Raw genomic sequence first — 18,626 nt, 5'->3', positions numbered from 1 at the left:
TTTGTGTTCGATTTTGTATATATGCAGCAGACTTGGGTGGTATAATATGGACTCATTTGTGCTTGGTTTCGCAAGTGTTAATTTAGTTTTCTTTTTCTTTTTCTTTTTTTTTTAGTAAAGATTGCAACAATATACTCACTACATGTGCAATTTGGTCCAAAATCCCCAGAATGCATATATGCATTACAATTTGTTTTATTTGAATCATTACACGCATTAGACTTTAGTTGTTAGACATAGGAGAAACATAAGTACGACAAGAAATATTTACGGGCTAGCAAACACTGTACTTAAATTGTTATTTCTGTTCGGGATATGCTCAGATATATATATATATATATATATATATATATATATATATATATATATATATATATATATATATATATATATGCAGAAGCAAAAGCTAACACGCATCGGAATCCAGAAAACTAATATTTTTTTTTCGATTATTTCGCTGTAAATAGCTATTTTTTTCGTTAGATGACATGTCTACCTATTGCTGCCCAAAAAGTAACCAGATCTGGTAGTTTTTTTTTTTTTTTTCATAATGCACCACATGTAAGCCATAATATTTATTTAAAAGCACGATTCATTTTTAACTACACTTTTAGCACTATTCTTTTTATCATATCTTAAAAATAACACGGTTCGTTTTTATCAGCTTTAACAAATAGGAATGCGCACGAGTTGAGACGCACCTTGTAAAATACGAGATGAGTCGAGACAAACATATTTATCGACTCGAATTTTCGAGTCGAGACTGCTCGTAAAAATCTCGACTCGACTCGAATGTCTCGAAAATATTTCTATAATTTTTTAAATATTATTTTGAAGAAAATATTCACACAGAAACAGTTGGCACGAGAATTTCGGAAACTGCAGAACTTGTCGGGTGTTCGAGGAGTGCTGTGCTGGATGTCTTCAACAAGTGGCGAAACTAAGAGGAAACGACGTCCAAACGTCGAGGGGTTGGGCGCCCCCTCATTAGAAACGTCGGACGTCATAGGCTGGACAGACTGCTAAAACAAAACAGGCAGTGAACTGTGGCGGAACTAACTTTAATGTTGGGCAAGTACAAATGTGTCTGAACACACAGTGCACGAACACTCCTAACGATGGGCCTCCGCAGCCGACGACCCATATATGTGTGAATGTTAACACCACGACACCGGTAACTACGACTGAAATGAACACGTGACCATAGCCACAGGACCTTGGCGCAATGACAGAGCGTTGCATCGTCTGATAAATCCCGATACCTTCTTCATCATGACGATGCGAGGGTACGTCCGTCGTGTTGCAAGGGAACAGCTTCTTGACGCCTGTACTACGGGACGGAGACAAGCTGCCGGCGGCTTAATTATGCTCTGAGGAACATTCACGTGAGCATCCATGTGTCTAGTGGAGCTCGAGCAAGGCACCATCACAGCCAAGGCGTATTGCACACTGCTTGCAGACTGCATACACCCCTTCATGACGACCACGATAGTGACATATTTTCCGACAAAATAATGCATCATGCAACAAGGCCAGGATTGTGATGGAGTAGCTCGAATAACACATCCCAATCGAACACATCTATGATGCGATGGAACGTGACGTCAGAGCGCATCGCCCCTACCCGTAATTTACGGAAATGAGGTGATCTCTGTGTGCACGTGTTGTACCATCAAGGAAATCTGACGAGCTATGAGAATTCGTTCTTAATGTGTGGGAAGAAATAGCACACCGATATGTCGCCATCTTAGCTAACTTCGTACCAAGGAGACTAAGAACCGTAACAAAAGCTAATGAGGACTACACAAGATACTAATATTGAATAAAGTCATCGCCAAGACAAAAAAGTGTTTATAGAACTGCATAATTGCATCTATTTATCCTGTAACTTGATTTCAATTGAGACTTACAATTTTTCACCGTACTTCTGCAATATATAGTGATTATTTACTAGTAATAGATGCAATGTTTCTCGCGGAAAAGTGGGTAGTGTTCTTCCTTTCAAAACATTAGATCTAGGTTCGACCCCAGTGAAGTATTATTTTTTGTTTTTACTAGCGAGAAACGTTTGTTTCAAAAGCGTCAATTTATTACGTGAATATATGAAATGACGACATAACAAAAACTAAGGAGAAAAAGTATATGTCAATGTTGCTTAAAGAAAACATTAAAAGATGTATCATCAACAAAAAATGAACATAAGATGATGAAGAAATAAGAAACGCAAACTGGTAAACCATAAAATTGTAAATGAAATGAATACAAATACATAAAATTATATCGTTAATAAGTGCCAAGTTGTGAAGGGAAAATGCTCACTTGCTATAACGAGAACAAAGAAGCTACATTGGGGTGTATATATGTATATATATATATATATATATATATATATATATATATATATATATATATATATATATATATATATATATATATATATATGCAGGGTGTTAATGAACTATATTGACAGGAGGTGATTCCTCACATTAAAATAAGAGAAAAAAGTTCATGTGGACCTATGGGAAAAAGTGTATAGTTTCAGAGCTAGAGCTGTCCAAAATCACGAAAAATCAAGATTTCCAGAGGCTCTACTTCGAATTCCAGAAGCTGTGTATGGTGATACTTTTCAGCGTAAAGGAAGTCATGCATACACAATCTAAAAATGTATATTTCATCTATTTTTAATAGGTATACAGGGTATACCCCACAGGATGGAATTCTCACATATGCTCTCAATAGAGTTTTCAGATATAGCCTGATTTCAAAGAGGGTATAAAATAGGGAGGCGGTAAGCTTTAACAACAATGGACAACAAATGTTTCAAAGGGAAGTCGGAAGTGTTAGGAACCGGCAGCTCCAATTATTTTCGTATTCGGAATGACGTTTGCTACCACGTATTTCGTTACGGTAAATTTCGCATTTTCTTCACTAATAAGCATGAAAGAAAACATCGCAGCACGCGTTTTTCCGAATACGAGGCTCCGTGCTGCTGACGATCCTGAAAACTTCCTACGTCCTGCCAAAGGACTCCGTGTTCATTTCTGTCAAGGCTTATTATTTGCCTATTTTGGACCAATCATAAAGTCAGAGCATATCTCTAAATTCGGTTGATGGCATGTCTGGGAATTTCACCCTGTACAGAATACTCTGCACACCCATTGAACATTAATGAAATATGCATTTTTGGATTGGGTATGCGTGACTCCCTTTACGCTGATAAGGACCACCTTCTAGAATTGTTTCTAGAATTCGAACTAGGTCCTCTTGAAATTTGGCTTTTTCGCGATTTTGGACAGCCCTAGCTCTGAAACTTTGCTCTTTTCCCCACAGGTTTATGTGAATATTTTCTCTTATTTTGATGGAAAGGATCACCTCTTACAGTTTGTCGGTATAGTTCATTAACACCGAGCGAGTCCAAAGTCCCTTGCCATATGCCAACTCGGTCACTATTGAGGATATGAAACAAATGATAAGAGAGCATTTCGATTTTGCCAAGTTAAAGGTTGTCAATCTAAAATGGTGGAAATTTCGTAATCGGACCAACAGTTTAAGCTCAACACTTGTATAGAACCCAATGTTAAAGAAAAATGCAACGTTCCCACATCAGTGGAGGACAAGATGGAATGAAATAATCTGGAGCGTGAAATACCCTGAGGCAAGGAGAACAGAAAGGGGAGCAAACTAAGGAACAAAGGAGCATAACTATTTGCAGGGAACACGATAGTGGTGTCAGCACGACAAGGGATAGAATTAGGAGAGAGGAGGTATACGAGGAAGACAAGCAAATGAAACTAAGTCGTCTCGATTTCTGATAGGTTTACTGTGAGAGGTAAGCGTGCGGAAGCCAATATATCAACTGAAGTATCCTGTTTCAATGACCGGATCCTACCCTTGATTTGTTGATTTTGATATGTCTGGAAGGAGAGGACTAAGTGAATGGTTCGGGCCGCAAACGCCGAGGTCACTGCGATCTTGTTAGGTAAGATGAAGAGTGGGGAAGACAGCAGCCTTGGGCAGTGTAGGGACGGTAGCGTCCCGACATTCGGCTTTTGGGACTGCGGAAAACCAGGGGAAACCGTAGTTCTGATGACGGGATCGTGTCCTTCCTTGTGTCCATGTAATTGTCTATCACTGGTGTTTGATTGTGTATATTTTTTATCTATGGTTATTATTATTATTATTATTATTATTATTATTATTATTATTAGTAGTAGTAGTAGTAGTAGTAGTAGTAGTAGTAGTAGTAGTAGTATGATTATGTAAATTGTGATTCTGGTCTAGCCATTGGTTTATGCGTTGCTGCTATTGACTCTACACACTAAGCTCTGTCAGAGCAGTATATCGGTGTTGTTTACTCAAGAAGAAACAACGGGTTAGCAAATCCAATTAACTGCTTGTCTGTGATACACTTGAACAAAGTTGGCAAGGTCGCAACTTGTAGGTACACAGATCATTGTCTGAGTGAATTTGATCGTTATCGCCAGAGTGCAGTGGTGGAATTAGTACATAGCAATTGGAACTACCTGTGACACACGGCTATTTGTTCGTGGAGTGTCTAATGCGACCGCTCTGGATGAATTAAGAGTAGTTCTGTATTATCGATTTCACTTGCTACACGTGTGTTTTGAGGACGTGAATTGTATTCAATGCCATAAAAAGCTGAAATGGTGCTCCTTCATGGAGCTGGAATGAGTCAACGGGAAGCAGCAGCAGAGTATCAAAGGCGTCATCCAAATCAGATAGCACCGTCCCACCAACTCATTGCGATGCTCATGTCACGATTTAAAGCCACGGGTAGCGTGGCGAACCGGCCCTGTTGTGGACGATCACAAACTGGAACATCCTGGGACATGACTATTGATGTGCTTGCAGAGGTGGCAGTTAGTCCTGAAAGACCAACACGGAATATTGGACAAGAGGTGTCCATATCTCAAAAGTGGGTCTCCAGAATTTTATTACGCGAATGGTGTCATCCTTACAATATACATTTGGTACAAGCGTTAAATGGGGATAACACAGACAGACGAACATAGTACTGTGAGTGGTTTCACCGGACACGAAAAAAAAAACATCCTATGCTAGAGGCTGACATTTTATTCAGTGATGAGGCTTTCCACCTCAACGGCAGAGTCAATAGACACAACACTGTCTATTGGTCTCGCGAGAACCCCCACATAATTGTTGAAGAGCACAATCAAGCCGATCCGCGAGTGAATGTGTGGTGCGGAATACACGGTAACGTCATATTAGGGCGCGTGTTTTTGCCCGATAGGTTAACATCAGACCAGTATCTACATCTGTACACCACATTACAGCCGTATCTGGATGAAATGCCTTTGGTATCGCGGCGTGTATTTTATTTCCAGCACGATGGAGCACCACCATATTACGGCCGCACAGTCCGACAATGGCTCAACCAGGTGCTTCCCGGCCAATGGATTTGTCGAAGGGGTCTTGTGGAATGGCCGCCCAGCTTACCAGACCTCACGCCATTATACTTTATTTGTGGCGGTATCTAAAGTCCGTTGGGTATCGGGATACAAAACCGTGGAACAGCTGCAGGAGAATATTCGGAACGTACGTAGATGAATAACCCCCCAAAAACTTCGGTGTGTGCCTGCTAGTGTGTGACGCCGTATCCGTTTGTTCCACCAGCAGGACGGACACCAATTTGAGCACCGATTGGCATAGTGCCAGAAGTGTTGCATCTGGAAGCAAGTACCGTGCATACGTGAGGTAAGTACATTTCTTCTCACTAGCATATACAGTAAATCTGTCAGAAAACGACATGACTTATTTTCGTTTGTTTGTCTTCCTTGTATACCTCCTCTCTCCTACCCTCTTCCCTGGTATGCTGACTCCGCTATCGTGGTCCTGCAAATAAGTCTGCTCCTTTGTTCTTTATTTTCTCACCTTTCTATTCTCCTTGGACCAGGGTATTTCACGCTCCAGTTATCTTGTTCTCCACTGACGTGGCAACGTTGCATTTTTCTTTATCATTGCCTTCTATACCAGTGTCGAACTTAACGGTTGGTCTGGTTACGAAATTTCCACCAATTTAGATTGACAACCTACACTTGGCAATCGAAATGCTATCTTATCTTTGTTTTTTCATATCCTCAATAGCTACCGAGTTAGCATATGGCAATGGACTTCTGACTCGCTCGGTATATATATATATATATATATATATATATATATATATATATATATATATATATATATATGTGTGTGTGTACTTGTCAGTCACCTGAAATAAATGAAATCTTTTAGGTTAAAGTCCCGAAATTTTGCCTTCTACGCTAAGGGTGGCGAAAGATTAATGCAAACGAATGATGATAGAAAAAAAATGGGGGAATGAAATAGTAGGAGGAAACAGGAGTATACTGATAAAACCCACAGACACGATGTTGTCCAAAACATTTTTTTTTGGTCAGGATCGAACTATTTACACGCCACACCAGATATAAACGCTGTACTACTGAGCTACCGTGCCCCTAATCAACTGAAAGAGCGTTTCGTCTAGGAAATTCTTAGTAATGCGACCAAAAATTAATTAAAATTATAAAATCACTGCTATGAAATGTTGCCAGCATATATAAGTATTTCTTAAAGTAAATTGTAATTCTCTATAATGTATCCCCTTGACCAGAAAACAATGTAGAAAGACTAACTGAAATATCTGTTTCTTGCACTACAAAAATAGACTCATGAAAAACATTTCAAATGTACAACTGAAATGTATAATAATAATAATAATAATAATAATAATAATAATAATAATAATAATAATAATAAACTTCCCGATTTCTTTATAATATGATGTCGATGGGAGTAGATGATTTCGTGCAAATAGCTCATAGAAAAAGATAATCACAAGGTGATAAAGCAAAGGAGAATGAAGGTCATTCAACGAATCCGACACGAGAGACTCTTCATCAACAACAAGGAAATAAGTGTTCCAGCGTTTTCGTCATTTTGCTTCTAAAGAGAAAAGGGGTATCGTTTCTCTGATATTCAAATTTATCTTCCTTTTTTTCAGATAAAATACCACATGTAAAGATTCCCTTAAGTTGGAAGTATGGAATTTGGCATGTAGGCTTTTAATGAAAAATATTGGAACATATTTCAGGTTTCAAAAATAACCTCTCCTAAGGGGTTATTTCTGTATCCAAATTACCCTTTCATTCCTCTATATCGAAAGTATCGAATGCAAGGATTCGTTTAACACGAAGGTGTGAAATTCAGTAAATAAGATTTTACTTCTATATATATATATTTAATACTATATATATATATATATATATATATATATATATATATATATATATATACTGCTACTATCAGAAATGAGTTACCAGCTCTACAGCGGATGCTGGGAGTGCCATCTGTTTTGGTCCAAACACTGGTTTACACGTTTCACCAGGTTCGCAGCAACTTTACGATGATTAGACGTGTTAATGTTCTCAATGGCACTGCGAAGATTCGTTTCCAGGTCTTAAATGGTTCAAGAATTGTTCTTGTATATCTCTTGCTCTAAATAGCTCCATAGAAATGAAGAGCAGTATTGCCGAGTGCATGTAAGTAAAAATTTTATCATTATAATTTCAGTTTGTTTTTCATTGTTTTCAGGAATTGCATAATGTAGACATATCCATAACACACCTTTTGATGCACTGATACATCAGCAAAGTTGCCAATTCAGAATGTTAATTTATGAAAACTACGATTTCTCTATTTCCCCCTTACAGAGGCCACATCCGATTAGTTATCGGTGGAAATGAAAAATTCTTTTTTCTGCTTCATAGTTTCCAAGCCACTCCAACTACACAAACTGAAAATTAACGACAGAACATCCATGCGTATGAGTTAGGAGTCAATTTACATGTTTTGCAAAAGGGAAAAAAATGATTTACACCTTCGGTCACATCTGGCAACACTGTGTGGTTCCTAGTGTACTTTAATCGTTGCTTTCTAGTTTAAAAATATATGCATGAACAAGGCTTCATTTTGGTGTATCACTTCAGGTTCGAAAGTTCTATTATCCCAAACCCCGGGTTGTATTGTATATTGGACATCCTGTACGTATATTTGAAGGGGTAAAGGAGGACAATTTCTACAATATTTAAATTTCTTGTTTTATTTTATTGTGTTTTCCTGTATGCAGAGAGTACACTTTTCTTAGTATTGATAAAATTTACCGACCTGTAGTAATCTCAGGTTTTGCTTGGGGAGAGATCAAGACTCGCCGATATACAAAGTTTCACTTTTTCGTTAGTATGTTGTTATAGACCTACAATTCATTAAAATGTATATACATCTCAAACTCATGAGGCAATTACCCGTCTTCCCTTCTGAAATGATACCACTGCTCTCGAGAATTACTAAAAACTAGTTTCTAGGATGGATATCTCTCCACATTGCTTTATGTTCAAGAGTAAACATTAGATTGTGCCGTTTTGGGGTTTTGTGTCTCTTTCAACAGTGAGGTTATATAAAACCTTGAGATATTAACATTGAATCCGAATCTCATGAACTGCCGCCAGGAATAGAACATGGAAGTCCCGCGCTGGATTAAACGCTAGAGGCAATAGGAAAATGATTTGTTATTTTTTTAAATATATGTATGAATGTACCATATTACATAGTTGTGATATGTATACATGGTGTAACGGGAGGTAATGCAAATACTGGGGTAGTTGATTGTAGGTGGCTACATGAAAAAAGTTCACATGAACATATATATATATCGCGAAACGCCTAGTTTTCGAGTAAATTAGGGAAAGGAGTAACAATGTAAAACACCATGTACGTATTCACCGATTTATTACTAGTAGTCCATTAATGCATACGAAAATGTACAAATGGAGATTAAAGGCTTCCACTGGGTGAGCCTAGATCCAACCTCGATATGCGCCAGGTACTTGTTGTGAGGCTGCGTTCCACGAATTACAGTATAGACCAAATTTCCGCACATGACAGCCTTCTGTCAATCTCAGCATGTTCAACAGTGGGTATTGTGCTATGTGGTTCATGATGGACTGGTGCACGTTGCAAACACATGGCTGTTTGGTGTTCGACGGTTTGGAAATCTACGCCGGTATTCGTTTACTGACTGATGACTATTGGCATTGCAGAATCCATAGACGATTGTTATGTTGGCGTATTCTACATTTGTGAACACGGCGGCATATTGGCTAATTCAAAGCCCCCCACTGCAACTGTGATACGCGACACTGACCTATTCGCACTCACTCACACAACTGATGCACAAGACATGGATCTGGACTCAGAGTCTCCTACTCGGCGCGAAACATAGGATCTAGGCTCGCCCACCACAAGCCTTCAAACTGCATTTGAACACTTTTGTATGTATTCAGAGTGCGAATTACCGGGTGGATGAGGGGGATTTTCGCCCTCAATCATATTTTGTTCCCCCCCCCAAAAAAATCAACTGAAATATCCACACCGGGGATGCTCGCTTTTACCCTCAAACCACGATTGGTATAACGCCAAATTTCACTTATTTTTGTCATTTGCTGTAAGTTAATCTGCTAGTTGTATTTCGGAATGAACTATGTAAACTATTCAGTTTTGGTAATTTTAATTTTCGCCTGTTTTCACCATTGTTTAGTTGAACTACATTATTTTGACTACAATTATAAGCGTATAAATCCTTTCAGTTTGTCATTGTTCGTTAATTTGAATGTACTAATTGCGCATAATAAAGTCAATAGAGATTTATAAATGCTCTTAGCGGTTGAACAAGAAGAAGTAAACAAATAGTTTCATCCACAATACTTGGCGAAGGCGAGACGTGTCATATTCATTATCTACATTTGTATCGATTATCATCTTGTTTTAATTCTTGTTATATTTAATTTTAGTTTACAAGTTTGCATAATATTCATAATATCCAACAAACAGAACAAATGGACTAAATGGAACTTAAGTGGGTTATTATTGCCTTGACAACAACATTTGAAACTGTACTCAAAATCTGAGTTACAGGAAAGGTGCCGAATATCGGATACTGTTTGGAAAAAAGGAATAAAAGTTTTACCAACATATATTTCATTGATGTGGCGTCTTTTAACCCTTTCCGGATCCTGGGTTTTTGGGCTATTTTTTAGACTTTCAGTCAAGCAGCTACTGTATCGTCACTATTTATCCTAGGATCATGGTTCATACCTCATTCTCTTCAGAATAGAGCTGGCTTTCAAATGGTACCACTTGCATGCTCATACCATATACCAAAAGCGGCAAAAAATGTCAAAGTGAAAGTTTCGGAGGGAATTTTTTTTCTCGAACTTTGCCCCCCCCCTGGACCCCCCCTGTGTGAACGTAGCCATCTAAAAAAATCTGAGAAATAGTACTTGGTATACTGAACGTGTGTGCCAAATTTCAAGTTTCTATCTTGAATAGTAACGGAGGGAGAAATTTTATCAAAATTTCCCACAATGCCCCAAATTACCACAAAACACTATGATCTCAGGGAAAAAATCCTGAGACATCCCTAATTACCCTAGGGTCATGTGTCGTCCATATTCTCTTCAGCTTAGAACTGCCTTTCAGGCGGTACCATTCACATGTCTCCATCATTATATAAGGCGGGAAATTGCAGAAAAAAGGGATTTTTGGTCTAAATTTCCCTTTTTCAAATCTTAGCCCCTCTGGACCCCTGTTTTAACGCAGAAATCTGAAAAAAAACGTTAAATACCACTCGGTGGACTGAATGTTTGTGCACAATTTCAATCTTCTAGGTGCAAAAATAGACCCGCCAGAAAAAAATTCAGAAATTTCCCCATGTTACCCTATACAGAAGTATATTTTGAAAAAAAAATCACTGAGGCGTCCCTAATTACCCTAGAATAATAATTCGACCGTCATTCTCTTCAGAATGGACCTGCCTTTCAGACGGTATGACTCACTAGTCTCCATCGTGTATGTGAGGCGGGAAAATCCTGAAAAACGAGATTTTTTGGTCTAAAAATCCCTTTTCTTCAGTTTTTCCCCCTCTGGACCCCCTCTGTTTTAATGCAGAGATCTGAAAAAAATCTGATAAATACTGCTAGGTAGGCTGAATGTTTGTGCACAATTTCAATCTTCTAGGTGCAAAAGTAAGTCCGCCAAAAAAAAAAATATACCCACCATGTCCCATTTTTCCCTATATAGAAGTATATTTTTAAAAAAATCCCTGAGACGTCCCTAATTACCCTAGGACAATGCTTCGACCGTCATTCTCTTCAGAATGGAACTGTCTTTCAGACGGTATGACTCAAGTGTCCCCATGATGTTTGTGAGGCGGGAAAATGACGACAAACGGGATTTTGGGGGTAAAAATATCCCTGTTTCACCCCTTTGCCCCTCTGGTTCCCCCCTGTTTTAGCACTGACATCGGAACAAAAAATCTGGTAAATACTACTCGGTGGACTGAATGTTTGTGCAAAACTTCAATCTTCTACGTAGAAATATAAGCCACTTCCACTCCATCAACTTCCACTCCATCATTAATTTTTCATTGTCAAGCGTCACGGTTTTCCAGCACACATCGTTTTTTTTTTTTTTTTTTTTTTGCGATGGGAGATTCATATGCTCATCCTGGTTCCTTGGAGGATGGACACCACTCTGGTTTACCTTCTGTCTTTGTCACTCCGTGGGCTTCTACCGTAAAGGTGGTCAAGCGGAAGGATAAGGGCAATAGGCAGAGAACCCAATCGGGCAGTTCCACAGCATCCACTGCTTCAAATGTCTCCACTAGATTCAGGTATCCAACACAACAGGAACTCTATGCTGACACTATCAAACAGCCTCGCCATCAAGCCAACAAACCGCACAAAGATAATGCTTCCGAAACTTAGGACATAGAAACCGGTGACATGAGCTCTTCTGCAATCCATCAAACTCAATATTCGCGTATCAACAAACCTTCTGATATAGCAACGAGAAGTTCATAACTCTCCAAATTCGGAAATATCTTCCAAGTATACCGATCACAGAAATTATCAAAACTAGAAATGGCTACATCTTCAAATCTACAGATCCACAGTTTTTCACCACAGTCAGGAATAAGGCTTCATATGAAATATTTGGAAAGAATGCAACGATGTCATCTCTTTCTTCCGCACCCCAGAAACAATCTCCCCCCCCAAACGCCCGCCATTTCTGTCTGTCGTGATCCGTGGGGTTGATCCATCATACTCTGATGACGAAATCCAAGAGGATCTTCAACTCGCTGGGCATACCATTCAGAAAGCAATACGTATAAGTAACAATATTGGTGCCACATATATGGTTCGTGTTCTTACTTCTTCACAAAATACCATCGATTCCTTGCTTACTACTGGTACTTACATATATCATCGTCGGCACAGAGTCGAGCCCTCACTCTCGCCCGCATCTCTTCCTGTGCGATGCGAAAATTGCCAGACTTCCAATAATCATAGTACTGGTAGTTGCAAGAATCCGCCAGTTTGTGGGTACTGCGCAGGACCTCATCAAATACGTTCTTGTCAGCATCTCCAACGGCTACCTGAATGTCCAACTTGTCACGACCAACATCCGGCATACAGCTATAAATGCAAAAATAAGCCACAACCTGACCAACAACACCCAGATTTAGTAGATCCACTCCCCATCCCAGACTCTTCACCTCCTCTCACTCAACAAACTACATATCCAGTTATCATTCAACAACTACTTCAATTTCCAAGACTTACTTTACAAAACATACATCCCTTCCAGCGTACTCACATTCTCCAACAACTCACCAAGGCCGCAAAGTCTGTTTTCAATTTCAACTTTTACGACACATACACCAACAACTATGTTCATTCTCATATATCACCACAAGAAACAGCCGTTTAAATATGTTCATCATGTTTTTAGTATCCCTGTTCCTTAATATTCGCTCTCTATCAACAAACAAAACTCCCTTCGAAGCGCTTCTACTTGAGGAACACGTATCCGTTTTCTTATTAAATGAAACGTTTCTAACGAAAACCATTCCCTGTAGCATTCCTCGCTATACGCTTCTACGTCAGGACAACACAGCACCAGCACCAGCATTACGGTCAAATCGGTTTTCGCAATCGTATACATTACCGCCAACAAACTTGTCCCATTAATCACCTACCTGAACATCTCATTTCTACATTATACTTCAAGTCTATCATGATCACCTTTGCCAATATTTACGTTCGACTCGGTCACCCTATTCCTCTTGCTTTTTTCAGTCACATATCCCATAGCTATAAACATTATATCATCCTCGCCGATATCAACTATCATAGTCGCACTCCTACAGAACACACACAGTTCCCGAACGTATTACCACTCATACTACTGGCATTCTGCATATTCCTCCGACTCCTACTGGCCTATATCAAATACCACGCCTGACGTAGCTATCACTTCCAATACACTTGCTATTCACAGTATCCTTAGAGTTCTTGACCTCCTCGGCAGTGATCATGCTCCACTCAAGCTTTCCTATCATACGGGCCCTGCTCGACCCCATGCAGTCCCTCCGCCGATTAAAATACCACGTTTTGACAAAGACGACTGGGAATATTATCGCACCTATCTTACAACTGCCATAGCACATTTGCATCCTCCCACTACATCAGAAGAGGTTTTCGGCCATGTTGACATTATAACTTCAGAAATTACCCATGCATCAGAGCTGTATATTCCTACTACTAGTTCAACACCATATAAGCCTAAATTTCCTTCGAATTACCTTGCTCCAGCCAAACACTCCGGACAAGCTTATCGAGACTACATAAGGACACAGAATCCCGAAGCTCTTCCTCTCCACCGTCAGCTGCAACTTCAGTCAAAAATTACATCCAAGCGTACGAACGCCGTCAGTGGATCAAAACTTGCAATAACCTTGCTGAAAGTGCACATCCTTCAAGTTATTGGAACCGTCTTAACGCACTCTGTGGCAAGTACTCAAAACCTCAGCCTATCATCATCAACAATAGCCACGCACCTTCTGATCAAGATAAAGCCAATACCTTTGCCGATTATCTGCAAGACATCTTTACACCATCCCCTCATGCCCACATTTTTGGTCATCCAGTAGGTCATGTAAACACCAGAAATCCTATCTTCCAACCAAATCTTAATCATCCTTTACCGCCACACGAACTCACATCTCCCATCACCATTACTGACATAACAACAATTATTCAACATAAACGAAACTCTGCTCCTGGATTGATTCCATCACATATCGCCATATTAAGGAAAGTCCTATTTCCGTACTTCTTCTTCTTGCCTCCATTTACACTTTTATTCTGGGAACTTGCTTTTTTCCTGCTGAATGGAAAATTTTCAAAGCCCTCATGTTCCCACAACCGAACAAACCTCCCAGGGACGTCTCTTCGTATCGACCAATACAACTAACTTCCACTTTCAGCAAAATGCTTGAACGCATCCTTGTCAATAGACTTCATCCATACCTCCGTACACGCCATCTCATACCATCTTTTCAAGCCGGATTCCGCCCATCATATTCTATTAACAATCAGCTTCAACGTCTAACCACCCTCATTACAAAACATTATAATTCAGTCCGTCCCTCCTTCCTTGTTCTATTTGACCTAGAAAAATCATTCGATAAAGTCTGGCACCTTGCACTCATTTTCAAACTCATCAAATGTAAATTGCCCATGTCTTACCTCCGCTTTATTTTTCAGTTTTGGCCTTCTGTATCACCTATGTTAATATCAACAATCATCTGTCGCATCCTGTATTCTTGAACTGTGGTGTTCCTCAAGGCTCAGCTCTGTCTCCTTTGCTCTATTTACTGTTTGTTTCCGACTTTCCTTCTCTTCCAGATGATGTGTATCCTTTTCAATATACAGATGATACCGCCTTCCTTGCCCTTGGACGCACCATCAACCATACCAATATCATCTTGCAGGAATCAATAAATTGTTTCTCTCAATGGTGTAGTAAATGGCACCTCGCCATTAATGCTTCCAAGACACAGGCCATAGTATTTCTGCAACCTCGCAAATGTTCCAGGACTCACCGGAATCCTTCGCTTCTTTCTTTGTCAGTTCAAGGTACGCCGATCCGTCCATCTAAAAGAGTCACGCACCTTGGTATTGTTTTTGACCACCATTTCACCTGGCTTCCTCATCTTAACTACACCAAAACCAAAGTGTATAATCGTCTGAATCTTCTAAAAACGTCTCACTGGAACTACCTGGGGTCCCAGCTCCAAACTTATACTCAACACCTACAAAGCCTTTCTCCGGCCCGTGCTCACATACGATTTCACTGCATGGATATCAGCTCCTGTCTCCTACTACTACAAACTTGCCACCTTTGAACGCCATGCCTTCCGTATTGCTCATCTCATATCTCTTCCCAGTCCAACTAGATACCTGTACTCACTCATTACCTTTCCTACACTACTTTATCACCTCGAATCTCTTCGCCAAAAGTTCATCACTGTCCGCTATATGCAGCAACAACCACTCCTGATAACCACCATGCACGACCTTGCACTTTCATCGGCACCCCCTCGATATTACCACCTCCCTCTAAATTTACTATTTACCTTGTATTGTTATACCTTGCCACCAAATCATCCAGACTCAGAATTCTTGCAGGGCCATCGATTACATGTTCATCTTCTGCATATATATCCATGGCATCAAGCACAATGATCTCTAACACGGCCTCCCCCGTCTTCATCGGCCTAGCGACGCCCCTAGGCCAGAAGATAACCTACGTTTATCGTTACTAACATCTCCCATGTGTTGTGACGCCATATGTACCTCATTTCATCCCTCATCTTCATCTTTGCCACAAAAAAAAATATATCCTCCATTCCTTAATGTTATTATAATTGCTATTTATATTTATATGATATTCATACTTACAATGTTTTATACATGTGTTATGTATTACCTTTCTCAATAATGATTATGGACGCAAAGCCCATAATGGCCTACAAACTGAAGTGTTTATTAATAAAGGAATATCTCATAGTCAAACGCCAGTCATACCACATCCAAATAGTTTCCGTTTCAACCCTTTCCTCCAAGAGGGTGTAGCCCTTTACAGGGTCTAGCCTACGGGCTAGCGATTTAGGAAGAAATTTTTAATTGCTATTGTAGCATTTTAATAGACAAATTATATTATGGAGCGTAAATACTTAATATGTGTACAAACAGAAAATTGCATGAGCTTATAAATACTTAACAAGTTCATAATAATAATAATAATAATAATAATAATAATAATAATAATAATAATAATAATAATAATAATAATAATAATAATAATAATAATAATTATTATTATTATTATTATTATTATTATTATTATTATTATTATTATTATTATTATTATTATTATTGTGACACATTAACATAGTATTGACTAAATTTTCAAAGATTCTTTCAGCTGTTTTCTGAATTTGCTAAAAGTTCGTAGTTATCTGATACCTAGGGGAAGGGCATTCCAGGCCTTAATACATTGGTACGGTACTTGATATTTTTGATGCCATAATTTAATAGTGGTTTTGGTTTTTCAAGTTCTTTGTTTGTCTTTGCACGTGCACTAGCTGAGTGTTTTATTTCTATAAATTGTGTTGAAAGTGTAATTGCATCTTTCTGGAAGATTATGTACATTAGGCAATTTATCCTATAAAAATAAAGTTTGTCTAAATTTAATATGTTCAGTTCATGGAATAGTGGTTCTGTATGCGCAAGAAAATGTTCATTTTTTATTATTCTTATTATTCTCTTTTGGAAAACAAAAAGTTTATATTTAAGCTCAGCATTTAAGTTTCCATCCCAGGCTTCGATTCCATATGAAAGGTATGGGTGGGTGAATGCATAGTAATATATTTTTCGATATATTCCGGAAACATTTTTGATATTTTAAACAATAACTCAGTGTGTACAGAATTGTTTTTCTTTAATGCACGAGAGGATAATAATACAAATATAGTCAAAATGTTTTTGCAACGTCTTTTTCTGTATTAGAAAATATCACATAAGAAACTAAGGACACAGTATGTGGAACCTTCAATATTCATCATTATGTTCCATTATTACTGGAGAGACAAGACCGGCAAAGCACAATTTGCTTTAAATCTCTGTTGGCCAAACTATCTTAGCAAAGAATCGAGCACGTGAAAGGTAATAGATGTTTGCAGCGACATATGAACAACATCAAACAGTTTGATTCCCATGTACACATTCACAATAATACGGTTTTAGACCTGTTTACCCTATTATATTTGAAACAAAATCAATACAACACCTATATGTGTTTCTACGAATGTGTCGAGATCGTACCTCGAATTGAACGGTGTGGTTATTTTCTTTCAGGGAATGGAGATCGATGTTATCTTTGTTCATCATTGCAAGAGTTGAGTTGATTCTAACTTTAACGTCTCATTCACCAGCGAAGCTATATGAGACGTTCACCTACTGAACTCCCGACGGAAATTGAACCAAGGTCTCCTACTCCAAAGGCGTGTACGCTGACCGCTTAAACAGAAAGGGAGCTCTAGTTCATCATTTCAGTCGGGTAGGAAACTGCCTGCGACAACAGATAGGAACCTGCAAAAATAATGTTTGGTCTATTTTAGTCAATTCTGGGAAGTCCAGGGTGTCCGCAGATGTGACTTTTGCAAAAGGGTGTGTACATCCCTCCCAACCGTGCTCTTATACTTCTAACCTAATGTATTCTCTGCGATATATTGCCGTGCCATTTGCTGAACTTCCTCGCCGAGGCTATCGCCAGAATTAAGACTATTACCAGAAGTATTATGTAATAAAGAATATATCGGACATAACAACTGGCAACTTGTTATTGGTGGCGTAGAAGAAAATACTTGTCCAAGAATACTATGAATGGCCTCAACAACCCAGCGAATTTTTGTATAATAGCGGGAAAAAATCCCCTCAGCCGTAGCCAATTGCTTGCGCTTACCTTTCAGGCATGAAAACTCTACATTCCCTTTCTTTCAAATATTCAGTTGTATATCGAACGCCGCGAGCCACGCAATAAAAATCATTTTCTGCCATGAGAATCCCCAACCCGATTGCATCTTGAAACGCACATTTTACTATTGCTGCATTTCTGATTGCGAAATATGGCCCTTGCATATCTACAATGTAGCCACTCGTAGTATAAATGGTAAATACCTTAAGCAAATACATTTTTTTTTGTCCAGGGTACGATTTTCGTTCATACTCGTTATTCGACCTCTTGTCATGTCGACTATATCTTCCGTCACCAAAGATTAGTACGAAATGGTCAACAGTATTTGAAGTTTCCTTGCCACAATAGCCTTTTCAAATATTATGAGTTCTTCTTGCGAACAGGTAGCGACTCCAAACTTATAGGGTATTTTTTTAAGAACACCACAACAGATGCACACATATCCGAAACTTGCTGTTCCCTGTCCAGCTCTAGAATTGCAGTTCTAACACTATTGAAATTGCCAGTGTGAAGTTTAAACCAAAACGCACAGTAGTTAAATGCTAGTTTGATTGAGCGGCACTAGCGCTCTCACGCGGTTTTTCGAAGTGGTATAATTATGAGAGTTATACTATCATGTAGAACCATTCATGACGAGTCAGAAGCTC

This window comes from Thermobia domestica, chromosome 6, assembly GCF_964235325.1.
Source record: "Thermobia domestica chromosome 6, izTheDome1.hap1.1, whole genome shotgun sequence".
Lineage (NCBI taxonomy): Eukaryota > Metazoa > Arthropoda > Insecta > Zygentoma > Lepismatidae > Thermobia > Thermobia domestica.
Note: the sequence above shows the minus strand (reverse complement) of the source record.